The following is a 13,645-nucleotide window of genomic DNA, read 5'->3' as shown; positions in this document are numbered from 1 at the left end:
GCCAAAGAGAAGTTATGGCTGAAGAAGCCTTCATGACTGTTCTCAGTGGTAGCAGATGACAGAACAAGGACTAATGGTCTCAAGTTGCAGTGGGGGAGGTTTAGGTTGGATATTAGGAAAAACTTTTTCACTAGGAGGGTGGTGAAACACTGGAATGCGTTACCTAGGGAGGTGGTGGAATCTCCTTCCTTAGAAGTTTTTAAGGTCAGGCTTGACAAAGCCCTGGCTGGGATGATTTAGTTGGGGATTGGTCCTGCTTTGAGCAGGGGGTTGGACTAGATGACCTCCTGAGGTCCCTTCCAATCCTGATATTCTATGAACCACAGAGTGAGAAATACAGGTGCCATTGTCTGGAACTGTGGCATCTTACTCAGGAGAATTGTTCTGTAGCTTTCACTGGACTGTTCATGCAAGTGAGGGCTGCAGGATCATGGCCTTTAAAAGATGGGGAAATACCACTGTCATTTATAAGTGGGCCTGTCTCCTACAATTTTTATGAAAAATGGAACTAAATTATATCCAGACCTGGATGGGTGCGTGAGGATTAGGGAAAGGAAGGAAGGAAGGAATATTTCCTGAATACATGGCAGTTGCAGGAACTTTACCAGCTGTATAAGCAGGTGACTAATATGCACCGAACAATATAACAGGTGAATAATCACAACAGTCAGCCAACATGCTATTGATTGAATATTTTTTTCTTAAGATCTCTAGTTTTAACTTTACCCAAAATTGTAATTAATAAGTATTAACCCAAGTGTACAAAAAAATATGCAGAGAAGAAACAGACTATTATAGGACAAGGGGAAAAGTACCATTCAGTTCTTAGTCTTTATTTTCCTTTTTATATACCAGACCAAATCAATGGAATATATTCAGTGGAGAGGGCACAGCAAACATAAAATATCCTGAACATAAGAAAAGGCCATTTAACCTAAAGAGGATTGGCCCTCATAATACATATGTTCCCTCAGGACAGCATCTAATTGCTTCCTGAATGACTGCAATGTCTCGTTCCAACATCTTTGCCCAGTAGGCCATTCTAACCATATATTATGGTCTGAGTGAAAAAGGCTTGCCCTTATGTGGTCTGAAATTGTTTTTCCTTTTACTTCATTTTATGCTCTCAGCCTTATCATCTTTGTTGTGCTTACAACAGTAACTGACATTGATTTTATAGATACCATTTAAGATTTAATAAACTTCAGTTAGATTACCTTATCTTTTAATTTTCTACCCTGTCTAGCTGAAAATTTCTGTTGTCTCTTCCCTTTCACCCCCAATTTTACCTAACACTTTGAATAATAAAACATACTGTTATACTCCTGTATCCTGCTATGTCTTCACTATGCCATTTTCAAGGGCTACATGTGTTCTGCCAGAATAATAATACAACATAATAATATTTGGTTATTAATTATGAGTATGCATGGTATGTACTTTTATGTCAAATGTCATAATATTCTGTCTGCAATTATTCTTTCAAATTAAAATTTAGTCCTAAAATCTCCTCTCGCATATGTGTGTATTGGCAGAAACTGGAAAATCTGTGCATCTGAAGGGCTAACTTTAGTTGGCTAAACTGTAGTTCTGTGTGGTTGTGGCAGCCTCAGAAGGGTGCACTATTATGTCATACCTGTGAACAAAGATTTTCCCTTTCCCCCACCCCCGTGAAATGTTACTAGGTTGCAGGAAGTAGCTGGAAGATATTATTCATATTCTCTGTCTGTAAGGTAAATAAGTAGGTATTAGCTGAGTGCGTCACATACTTTAATGTATTTAACTTCACTACACTCTGTGAGCGAGTGAAGTGCTATTATCCCCATTTTACAGATAATCTCTGTGTGCCTCATCTCACTAAGGGACATGCCCAAGGTCACAAAGGACAGGAAATCTATGGCAGAACAGGGGATTTTGTCTGAGGCTAATGCTGAGTCATCCTTCCTATTATATCAGCTCCTCTGATTAAGAGAATATAACTGTCACTTGTCACTGAAGTTCATAATGTGGAGATTTAGTTAAACCCATAGTTGCTGTGCAAGATGCGCAAGTAAGGGACATAGGCAAGAGGTTTTCCATCCGTGTTTGGTGTGGCAAGTATGACCATTTCCTTTGATTGTGGTCCTAGCTACTTATCCATGCCTTTATCACCGCAAGGATAGACATGGCAATACATTCGACAGAAGTTAACATCTTTTAGCCATTCAGAAACTGAAGCTGGGGCATAAGTCAGTGGCCCATTTGCCAAGCGGAGCTTCCCAGCAGGAAAACATGATGCCAGTGCTCCAGCAGGTTTATTGACTACTGATGAATTTCTGGGTAGAATTCCACCTCTTTAGCTACAAACACCTCCCTGCTTTACACTCTGGTTTCCTAAGACACGGCATCTCTCCTAGAACCATAATGCCATAGTTCAGATCAGTAGTTTAAAAGGGAGGTACCTGCTGACAGTGGAGCCTTCATGAAGGCTCTGGAATTGCTCCCCCCTTGGCTCTCCAGAGCCTGAGATTTGTTCATCTTCTGGTCACACAATAAAGCTCATCTCATCACTGATGGAATGAGAAGCCAACCAATTGTTACACAGGGCAGGGTCATTCATTGTAATTTTTGTCAGGCCACCCAGTCCTCAGGATTAATGGGGGGTGGATCTTATGAATCAACATAATAAAATATATTTTAAAATCATATTTTTTACTTCTAGAGGTAATTGGTATCAGATGATCATCACTGAAATACATAAAAGAAATATTTTTAGTACCTCTAAGTTACAGAATATCTGTGCTGCTTCTATTCTTTCAACATTATATTTGATACATATAAAATTTGGCCTAAGAGATTTTATATATGATGGTTTGACCAAAAGAATCATGAAATAAGTGAGACAAAATAAAATGTTACCACAATCTTCTCCTCGGACCTTCCAATAACCTGTCATAGGAGGATTCAAAGGTGGGGGAAAAATCTGAGACCATAAGGGAAGTGTCAATAATACAGTTAACTCCAAATACATTCATGTATCTGTATATACTTTTCATTAAGTTCAGTAGGTGGTAGTTCTCTTGATGTAATGCATCAGTCCTCTGCACTCTTCTTTGCAATTTTTCTCTCTCTGCCTTAAACTGTGGTTTTGGTGTACATCTTTGAAACAATTGCTGCATTTTAACAAGTGTGTGTTGCAGAGTAATTGCTGTGTACAGTTAATTAGTAAATGGCTTTCAGATCCTTCTGGCTGAAAAGTTCTATGGATTAGCTATCAGAGGAAGTAAAAGATGAAATTCCTGCCTGGTATATGTGGGCACAATCTAGCTGACATCACTGAATTTGTGCTGGATATACTAGGTCAGAATTTGGCCCAAGAGTTTTAAGTAGCTCAGATAAGTATCTAAGAACTTCAAATATCCTGTAGAAACCCAGTAGATAATGAATTCATGAGTTGTGGGATATACATTCTCTCTCTAAACTCCTGGATCCTGTAGTCCTGAAAGTGTTTTAAAACAAACAAACAACAAACAACTGAGTTAGCTACTTCATAGTATCGCATGTATACATAGGTAAACTGGGTACACTTAACCAACCTAGTCGGGTGTTTCAAGCCATTCTATTGCTAGACAGTAGGGAAAATATCCATTCAAACGACCAAATAATTACTGTATTTCTTCATTTAATTAACTGGATTTGTCTAAATCATTTTCTACATCTCTAAACTCTGCCACTACAAATCCCAACCAATTATATCCCTGTTTTTCTGTTGAAAACTCAGGAAATATTCCCAGCAACCATTTGGTCTAAAAACTACTGAAGTACTGAATTTTAATCTTAACAGGTTTTTTTTTTTTAAATTGTCAAACTGTGTAAGAAAATTTAGCAATGTAATTAAATCCAAATTATCCAATTTCATGCCTAGAAATACTATGAAGTTGAATTGTTTCCTAATCTGCTTTGAAATACTGTTTTGGTATTCAAATAACTACTAGAGAAAAAATGTGGATGTTTACTTAGATATCAAGTGGACTTCTGCTGAAACATCAGAATTCACGGTCATCTAGTTATTATGGATCTGGTGGCTTACAATACTCAGCATTTTGTGAATAGTTTGCACATTTGGAAGTATTGCTCGGTTAACGGTACCACACTTTAAGGGGCACCATATGAAAATATTTAAAATTCATTGTTACACCTTGTTGACTTGTCCTGCAAAAATTCCCCTGGGAAGGAATGAGAAAGTGATAAACTTCACAGTAGCCAAATTTTTCAAAATTTTATTTTAGTTTGTAAAAATAGACCTGTGTTATTGCTATAGTATCTTTAAGTTTTAGAATACTGTTCATGCCTAGTTAAGACCAGAGAAATTCAAATTAGAAATAAGGCACACATTTTAAACATTAAGGTTGATTAACCATTGGAACAAGCTACCAAGAGACATTGTGAACTTTCCATCTCATAATATCTGCTAATCAAGACTGGATGCCTTTCTGGAATATGTGCTTTAGCAAACACAAGTTAGTTGACTCAATATAGAGGCAACTTTGCAAAATTCCATGGCATGCGTTATACAGGAAGTCAGACGAGATGATCCAATGGCCAGTTATTTTTGGCCTTAAAAATATATGAATTGTTTAATGGAGTTCAGTTTGAGTGTCACAGGGAACTGAAATCACACACTACCTTCATAGCCATAAACAATTTGGCTCATGTTAATTTGCTATCAGTACTAAATTATGTAACGTATTTATTGAGGCAAACTAGCTCACTGAAGTCAATGGATGTTGAGTTTGCTCAGCAGAAAGCACTCCATTTCTTGAAGGACCAGATTCAAGTAGTTTAATAGTTTGCATAAGCTTCAGATAAGTGTCCAAGCTGCCAATAGTTTGTCTGAACCAAACCAAAACTCTAAATCACTAAGATCAACCATCATCTAAAAAAAAAAATTGTTTTCCAAACTTTCTTTACACAAAAGCATCATAAATTAAGATTATTAATTTATAAATGGGATGCAGGAGCTTTGAACTTGGGTTAATTTATTGGACAAGTAACCTGATACTGATGTAAGGGTAGTTTTACCTCTAGTGTCATCAGTAACTGGTGGAATTCTTCTACTTTTTCCTGCACACAGAACACTTGAGCATGTAACCATCCATTGTCAAATGCTACCATTTTTCAAAGTATAACCCATTAATCTGTGTTAGCAGCATCAACTGAAGATGACAATTAAAGAGCAAGATCCATCGTCTTGGTAAACAAATGTTGGTAAACAAACGTTACACGTGATGGAGATTATCTTCCATACTTGTCTGACAAGACTTGAAACTTGAGATGAGAGAAAAGTGCCTTGTTAGACTTATTTAGTGCCTATTAAAGATTTATGGAAAGAATCCAGCCAACTCAGGAAAAAAAAAAAACACCCTGAAAGGGGAACTGAAGACTATGTTTTCAGATGTGATATATATTAAGAAAGCAAACATTTCTGTCTGAATGGCTTTCTGCTTTTCATTTTCCAGCTTCGAAGGCTTATTTGAATTCTGTTTATCCTAAGAGTCCCCATGTAGAACAATAAGATATAAATGTTAAATTATCGTATGTTGGCCTTTAATAATTGTATCACAAACCATTTAATAGCAGAGACCTACCTATTTCAATGGGAGTATTGAGGGAGAGAGAGGGTGCAGATGGGAAAGAATACATATATACTACTGCTTTCAAGGTCAATGAAGTTACAAGGTTAATCAGAGAATAATTAGGTCAATAAAGAGCAGTTAGGCACAAACCTGCATTTGCATGCTAAACTCCTGCTGGTTTCATTGGAAGGTTTCAGTGTCCAAGAGCTAGGCAGATAACTTTCCTTATATTTTTGTTTTTCACTTCTAAGTCCATGACTAGCTGAATTTGAACCATTTGCAACTTACACAGAGTAGCCCCATACATATATGGTAATTGACTATGAGCCCAATTCTGCAGTCCTCCTGTTGGCTACTCCTAATTCTGCAACCCTCCCACCAAGAGGATTTGATGTTTGAGCACGGCCTGCAGATTCATGTTGTGTGGCAGTTCTCAAGGCCCCTCATGTTACTGTGAACGCAGGGGACACAATTCTGACTTTACTTACACAAATTTACAGTTATGGTCATTGAAGTTGCACAACAGAGTTACTCCTATTTACACCACCATGAGAACCTAATTGGAACCAATGGGACAGATGGTCCCTAGTGATTGGGCTGCTTTGCCCACATAGTCAGTACAATGAAGCCCAAAAGCCAGCATAACAAATCACAGGTGGATGGAAAGGAGGTGTGGGCAGGGCTTCCAACAATCCTTGGATTCTGTCTTGACCAGGTGAAACACTGCAGCCAATGTAATTTAAAACAGGCTCAGACAGCTCTCACCTCTGTCATGGGGGACACAGACAGCCCAGCACAGAGAAAGCACAAAGGTGACTTAAAATCACTTTTGCACCACTCATTCAGACCAGTGGCCACAGTACTCCTTGGCCACAACAAAGGATCCGAGGGCCAGATTTTTTAGAGTATATAGATAGCTGTCTAGTGAGCTTTTTCAAAGTGCCTAGGAGCCTGTCTGTATCTTTAGGCACCAAATTACCATTAAAATCTGTCTCATAGCCAATACATTTTAAGTGTACACATTAATCCACATATTACTTAAGAGTTAGGTCGATAAATAAAATTTTGAAGAGCAAAAAGAAAAAAGTCAGCAAACCTTGAGTGAGCGTGAATACAATGTACATGCCTTGAACTCCAGCCATAAATGGAAGTGTGAGGGTGAAGGTCAAAGAACACTGATTCTTTCCAGTGCACCATAATTACAAAAGCACCTATCCTGATTCATTCTGAAAGCACAGCGTTCAGCATTCCGTACATTTCATCTTGCTTACCTGCACTGGAGGGTTTAATGGTTTTACATGACCTATGTCTCAACAAAAAAGCAACTTCAGAGAACATAAACAAGTGAAGATCTACAATATATTGTTTTGTACAAGATAGATGTCACAGAATTTAACAGAATTACAGTACTGCAGAGACCAAGAAAATGTATTCAAATATACTGTAGGTTATGTTACGTAAATTGGATTTAAATTCTCCTGTGATTAAAGTGTCCCTACTTAATGAATAACAGGTGCTCTAAATTAATCTGTATTGATTAGATTTCAGCAGTAAAAAAAAAAAAGCTTTTAATTTAGATTATCATCATGACATCTCAACTGAAACAATTGCAAGGTGAAGACAGACAGATGAGGTCAGCAAATATTACCGCTCTCCAATGTCAAACTGAAATAAGTAAGTCTTGCAAAAACCTAACGTGTCAACTCTATTGTTTTTTCTGACAGCTCTCGAAATTTCTTGGTCTCCAGGTCCATATAAATACTGTCCCATTTTTCAGTTCCGTCATTCAATGACACAGTCCACCCTTTCTTTCTTGAAATTTGTCATTAATGAGACTATTCTTTCTTTAGGTTTGTCCTATTAAGGTCAAATCTTGGAACCAACGGACAGTCCAAATAGCCCAAAGCAAATTCCTCACTACTGGCTCTCCACAGAGGCTACTAAGCCTTAAGACTGCATTAACAGCTGAAAGCTGCGTACTACCCCTCGTGGGGGAGATTTGTGCCACCTGGCCTAACCTCCCCCTCATCACCACCTCTGCACGCTGAACATCAGGAACTACTGCTGAGCGAAGTGCCACTGCATGCGGAGAGAGCAGACTTTATGTGTGGGGTTCTTAAATCTTTCCCCCTCTCTTCAGAATAACCCCTCTTTACTGATGGCTTTTTGAAGTTGTGGAGGTTTTGGTTTGTTCTCGTGCCACTCTCTGTCTTCTAAAGCATGTATCTGCCCATGCTTTGCAAGCCACCTTTTATTTTATAGTTCAGCTCTTTGGTGCTTGCTAACTTATCTCCTTTGGCTGTCATAGCAGAAGAATGCAGTATTGTTGTAACTGTGTTAGTCCCAGAATATTAGAGAGATAAAGCAGGTGAGGTCATATCTTTTATTGGACCAGCTTCTGGTGGTGAGAGAGACAAGCTTTCAAGCTTACAGAGAGCTCTTCTTCAGGTCTGGGAGTCAGATGTCAGATACGTCCTCTGGTAGCTCGCTTTCATGATGATGTTTCAATCTGAATCCTGACCACATGCAAAAGCCCTTGGAAAAAGTATCCAGCAAAAACTAAACTTGAAGGAGATATGTTTTATTTTTAAGATGTGAATTAAGCCTGTTTTAGTAATAGTTCTTGGGAAAGTAAATAGCACTCTGGAAATTGAAAACATTTTGATTGTGCCATGACACAAAGCTAACCGATGGCTACTTGCATTTCTGAATACAGTTTTTTCCCCCGATAGCTATACCAAGAGACTTTGGCCTTATCATTCAGCTGACTCACATGTAGTCCAATCAATTTAAAATGGGCTGCCTGCATGAGTAAAGTGAGCACAATTTGGTAATTGTTTCATAGACATTTTAATCTGCAGCAGGATGGTTTTACACTGCTGAACTTTAACACAGCTTCTTGGTGGACTATATTGTCCTATTTTTATAGTCTCATTCATAAGCTTTTGTTTATAGATTATGTAACATTTTTTACATTAAAAATATGTATGCCTTTCCCCTTAACACTTGCAGCATATAGCATGCTTTGAAGCATGTTTTCTAAGTATTCTCTTCCTTTCATATTAAAAAGAAACTATATAAAATCATTAGAACTGCAGAAATCTTTATTGCTTTTGCCTTGGTATTTTGTAGGCTATAATTCTCTGTATTAGACACTGAGCTTTAGTTTCTGACTGAGGCTTTAATAATTGTCAGTTTCTTTTTTCTCTTTTGTTTCCATACTGAAGCTTTTTAAAACATTGAATTCTTATAAAATCTCCTTCTTGATTAATCTAACATTAATTCCAAGGCCCATAAAATCATGTCAAGCCCTTTTTCTATTTTCAGCTATATACAAGAATATAAATTCTACATGTCATTTTCCTACCATACAGAGCAATATACCACAATCTAACAATGTATGATACCACGGAAATGATAATGTGTTAACTCTGAGTATATTCATTAAGTGCCTCATTTTGATAATGCATTATATGTGGCCAGTTATATTTGGCTGGAAATCAAGCAATCTTTATATTGCAGGATTGGCTGGAAATAAATGATCAAATCTTGCCTGCCTACACAAACAAATAGTTTAGGGAAGCCTCTTCCAAGGAAGATGAGAAGACCCAGGGTGAAAATCCTGGCCTCATTAGGTACATCTACACTGCAGAGACCCATGGTATGGCTGCGGCTGGCCTGAGTCAGCTCACCCAGCTGGAGGGCTTTATTGCAGCATAGATATACCCTTTGAAGTCAATGGGAGTCTTGTTAGTGACTTCTGTGGAGCCATGATTTTTCCCCAGTCTGACTCAAGCACATGGTTTTGGAAAAGGTATGAAAGTACTTTGGAAAACTTGCAGATATAACACAAATGAGAGGCATTTAGAGACATGGGTAGTGAACGATTGCAGATAAGGATTTTCCGTATGTACACTGCTGGATGGAAAATAAGAATTTTCTAACATTAGGTAATTCTTATTACCTAATGCCGGGTGAACTTTTCTTCCAGTTGAATTTTCTGCCGAAAAGCAGGTACTGAAAAAAAACCCCAACCAACTCATCACTTTAGTTTCCCACTGTCCCGGAAGTATTTAACACAGTACATGGGTTGGATTTTTTTTGTAAATTTGAACTTATTTACCTAGGATTTCTCAGCTCCATAGAGCACTTTTTTTTTTTAATTAAGTCCTGCTCCCGCCAGTTTTCCAGGTGGGGATACAATGACAAAATAAGAATGTTCAAAGCTGTTTTTTAGGTGGAGAATAAGTGTGATGTTATCCATGACAATGGTTTTCATATTTAGCTTATCAAACTCACTTTCTCTGCAGACATAACGTTGACGTGTCTCTTTGGTGAATGCTTGTAATCATTCCCCACCCCCACCCCATTGTCTTGGTATCAGCATGTTTTGGTGTCTTCTTTTAAACCTCATCAGTGGCTATCAAATGCTTATATTGCACGATAAGTTTGTATATCTTTTTGCAGAAAGAGAAAGACATAATCCCTACACCATAAACTTAGAAGGCGAGTGCCTGATCCTGAAACATTTAAACCCACGAGTTGTCCCCGAATCTAGCCTTTTTGCATTGTGTGCGCACAAAACTTGTCTTTCCTTCCTGCTATGGAGCTATATTTATGTACAGAACCTTGTACATTCAGTCAATAAGTAAGCAGTAATTGGAATAATGTGAGGCCTCATTCTGGTCTGATTAATATTAGTTTTACATCAGATTTACTTCATTGACAACAATGTTGTTTTTTCTAGGAAACCAAAGTCAGGCCCTGATTTAATACAGCAATAGTACTTGCTAGTCTTTCAGTGCATTCAGGAGTTTTGCCTGGTTTGCAGCAGAATAAATGAAAGGAGAATCAGGCAACAACTGTTTTTGACATGTCTTATTTATTTTAAAGAAAATATTTCTATTGTTTTTTCAGGTGAACTTTCTGCCACGTGTTCATGGGGGTTCTTCCATATATTACCAAAATAAGCTAGCACAAAAGAAAAGTTATATTCAGTAGTGAGGGAAGTCCATTTTAATAATTGCTTTAACCAGGAATAACCACCATTAGCCCCCCGGTGATATCAAGACCAATGAATCAGTTGGCAAAGAAATACCATGTCACTTCCTCTTTAAAAATTGCTAGTACTGAAAGCACAAAGCCAGAAGGTAAATTCAGATAACATACACCATTGGTAATTTTACATGAAACATTTCTGTAATGTATGTGATACCCATTGTTTCTCCAGGACTATTGCATTATGTGTTCTGATTTAGTGTATCTACTTTATCTTTTCCAAGCTACAGTATAATCAGATAATTATGTGTTGTATCTGCCTGGTCCCTTGGATGGCTTTACTGACACTTCTGTATCAAAAATGATCCTGTAAATGATCCTTAAACATGAGGTCAGACTAGCTCTAAATTGTTAGGTTTCTGCACAGTTTCTCTCCCCTTTCTTTTATGGTGTTAGATTTATTTACAGTGACACACATTCAGTAAACAGACAAGCAAGAGCTACAGTAATTTATGCCCTGATTCTGATCTCACTTTTACACCAACATAGCTTCATTGACCTCAGTGGAGTAACATCCGAGACCAACATTAGGACCTTATTATTAAATTTACAGCAGTAGTCCTGCCTGTATTGCTCAGTTATTCAGGAATTACTCCTGATTTTCACCAGAGCAAGTGCAAGGAGAATTAAACCCAAAGTGTTTTTGAAATATCTTTTTTTTAAATTACTCTCAAAATGAATCAGCTTGCTGTGTGTTCAAGAAATGTGGGTCCTTACAACTCATGGGGTGAAATCCAGGCTCCGTTGAAGTCAGTTGCAAAACTCCTATTAACTTCAATGGGACTTCAGTCATATGGTGCTATATAGTAGGAACAGGACTACACCTAGGATCTCCAGCCCACATATAGGGATTCTAAGCCAGGACCCACAATAGAGCAATAATCTGTATTTCCAAAAAAATGAAGAATTTACACTTTTCTCCTTGTCTAGGTTCTTTTTCTTTTCCTCCCTTCTTCTCTCTTATCCCACTATTCTTGCTTATTCCATCATTCATCCTTTCATGTTCCTTCTCTTGCCCTATCTGTTTTTCATCCCTCCTTTTACCTGCTTCTCCACTTTCATGTATCCTTAACATGCTCTGACCCATCTTTCTTCTTTTCCCAATATTTCTTTTTTCCCTCCTTTGGGTATCATCTCTTCACTACTTGAATATATTGGCTTTAAGCACATTTATGCACAAAGGCTAGTGGGTGCTGAAAAACATGAAGTTATAGCTGAAGAATCTACAATGTTATCATTTCTGTAATTGTTAAGTGGGCCTTCTAATTACCTACAGGAAGTGTTTTTTTTCTGGCAATACCTGTAGGTATATGAGGGTGGGGCTTATTTCTTCCCCATAATTAAACTTGACTCAATTCTTTTTAAAGAATACCACTTCTAATTCCACATGCCTACAGCCTGACAAGGATTCAGCTCTCCCCCCACCACACACACTGACCCCCTTTGTCCTCTAGCCACCCTATGTGATATCTAGGTAGGGGGGCAGAGCCCCTACCCCAGGACCACAAAAGGCCCACCCCCTTAGGTCAGGAGAGGGGACACATAGCCCATTTGCCTTCCACACAGACTGGCAGTTTGGTGAGGTGCTGGCTGAGTAAATTGGTTTTCCTGGTGTGTTTCAGTGGGAAGATCCCAGGAACTCCTTTCTCCTCCCATCCAATCAAGCTAGGTGCTGACCATACCATTAATCACTCCTTCGGTGCTAATAATCCATCTGATCTACCCCACTCCACACACACACTGTTAGACTAAGATAGAAAAGGTGGAAAGGGCATTCACTCTCTCCTGCTGCCACAAAGTTTTTGTAGGCATTCTGGGACACAGACATGAGACATTTGTTGATTTTCTCTAATCCTTGCTCCTCAGTGCACACACAAGGTTAATACAAGCTCCCTGTTTGCCCCAGACTACAGGCCCCTAGTTTAGGAGGTTAGAAGAGAATAACTGATGCTCCTTACCAGTTTTCCTCCAGGGGAAGAAGTGGGTGTAGCTGCAGACTCAACAGAACAGGATGTAACTAGTGGTTGAAGCCATGTGTCCAGGCTTGAGTGGGCTGGACATTTTAGCTGGCTAGGTAGCTATTGTTACATTTGGGTCCATCAGTCAGGCCAAAGATGGCTTAAGGGTGGGCAAAACAATTTCAGCCACCCCTTTGCCAAAAAGGCTATGCTCATCCCCACCTTTCATTTGTTTACATTTACTTACTGAATGGAGATCTAGATTTTGTGCCCTAGCTTCTGAGATGCTTTTTCTCCTGGGAGTTGGGGGGCAGAGGAGACTCATAGGGGCAATTCAATTCAGCTGCTTCTTTTTAATCCCTCCAGGCTCCTGGCTGGCCAGGTTTTCATCATAGATAGATGGCCAGAGCTCCTTGCCTGACCTATCACAGCCTGACTTTGTGATAGGTTGTGCCATTGGTCACTCCTCAGGGCTGAAAGGCGGGGTGGGGTAGGGTGAAGCTCCCCCCCCACCTTCAGCTAAACTGATGGAGAAAGAAGAGCCCAATCAGGTTCTCCTCCTGCTGCAGTAAAGGTTTTCAGGCACTGGGCAAGTAGCTGGTCCTTTTCCTTGGGCCATGCAAAATTCAGAAATATTGAAAGCATTTTTAAATGCAACTCCAACAACTTTCTTCCAGTTATATTAAACAAATCCATTGTGTGCTCACTGAAGTGATAGAAGGAGAGCCTAAAAACAAACCAAGTCATGACCACTGGTAAAGTGGTTACTGGCAGTACAAAACTTTTTTATTGACATAGCTTTTGTCAGTCGCTCTTGATTTCCATTTAATACTGTAAACAGGTGTTAAGAAGTTTGTCAGACGTTGTATAAATGTAATATCAAAATACGTAATGCAAAAAAGGTCTTTGGACAGTTTTTAAACCAGACAATGGCCATTTTAAATGTAATCACTTGGCAGACATAAAATCCATGTATTATAATGGTTTAAGTCTATAACTTGTCATGTATTTTCA

General features: G+C 38.6%; 1 long non-coding RNA gene across 1 annotated transcript in view; it reads right to left on the bottom strand.

Moving 5' to 3' along the window:
• The window catches only part of LOC122461645, a 47,947-nt gene extending 34,947 nt beyond the window's left edge, over positions 1-13,000 (bottom strand). The window contains exon 1 of the long non-coding RNA XR_006283715.1: positions 12,879-13,000. This is a non-coding gene — a long non-coding RNA (uncharacterized LOC122461645). The remainder of the gene's footprint in view (positions 1-12,878) is intronic.
• Between the last annotated feature and the right edge of the window lie 645 nt (positions 13,001-13,645).

Source organism: Chelonia mydas, chromosome 9 (genome assembly GCF_015237465.2).
Source record: "Chelonia mydas isolate rCheMyd1 chromosome 9, rCheMyd1.pri.v2, whole genome shotgun sequence".
NCBI lineage: Eukaryota > Metazoa > Chordata > Testudines > Cheloniidae > Chelonia > Chelonia mydas.
This window is presented reverse-complemented; position numbering and strand designations above follow the sequence as displayed.